Source organism: Papilio xuthus, unplaced genomic scaffold (genome assembly GCF_000836235.2).
Source record: "Papilio xuthus unplaced genomic scaffold, Pxut_1.1 DF827557.1, whole genome shotgun sequence".
NCBI classification, from domain to species: Eukaryota; Metazoa; Arthropoda; class Insecta; order Lepidoptera; family Papilionidae; genus Papilio; species Papilio xuthus.
Window position 1 is genome coordinate 9,146 of NW_013531092.1, and position 1,219 is coordinate 10,364.

Sequence of the window (1,219 nt, forward strand, 5' to 3'; positions counted from 1 at the left end):
TGATCTAAGAAAATCTTCCGGTATGTTGGGGCCTGCGAGATGCTGTAGATGTCGAAGAAACTGCGATGGCTTGCGATCGCCCATCTCCTCGGCCTGGAGTAGTTGTCTTAATTTTTTTTCTTTTGAAACGGAAAGCCGTTTAATAATTTCGCTTTTTAATTTTTCATACTTCCCGGTCGTTGGAGGCGATGTTATTAAATCTTCGATGTCACTTATATATCTCCGGTCCAAATTAAAAAAAACTTAATAAATAGCCTATGTGTTCTTCCAGACTATGTTCTATATCTATGGCATATTTCAGCAAGATCCCTTGATCCGTTCCGGAGATATCTTCAAACATCTATCAATCCATCCATCTAAACAATCGCATTTTAAAATTAGTCAAATTAATCTTGTTGTAATAAAGAAGTAAACTCACGAGTTGTATGCGAATAATTGTTTAGAACGTAAATCTAACACCATTGATAGAAAACATTTTAATTCGTCTGGACTAATTGAGGGAAATGAAAACTTTACTAAGGTAAGTCTAATGCGTGTTAAAAACACAAAATATACCAAAATAAGCATTGATGCGTAGACATCAAAAAACCTCATCATTACTATTACCCATTTAAATAAGGTTATTTATTCGTACCTATATATAACTATAACTAAGCATCCTTCCTGAGAAAAGATAACGAATAGCAGTTAATTCGTTTTATTTTAAAAGCAACGTCTTTATGTTGGTAGTAAACGATAGAGAATAGTTCCGGGTTCACTTCGTCGTTAATGTTTGAACCCATGCGAATTAAGGCTCGTACACATAGCTTTGTCCAGTCTTAGAAATATAATAAGAGATGGAATTTACAAATTGATTATAAAGGCTGGCGGAGAAATGGTCGAACTCTCTCATACGAAGGACAACTGTATTTACAATTTTACATGTGATGTATTTTCAAATTGTTATTAATCTACTCGATCAAAAAATGTAACGTTAAAAATTGATTAAGACACACAGATGGAATAAATACGTATTATCCTTAGAGTGACCACACACAAAATGAGTAACGGCTGAGAAATTATGGTTGTTCGAAGTGCTTACATAATTTCTCGTATTTCTTATTTATTTTTAATATTTATCATTAAAAAATAATTCCCATTGCCGACAGATCTTATAAAAAGTTCAGTATGACAGCAATCAGTACTCAAGTGGTGTGACGAAGCGCGACTCGAAACTCAT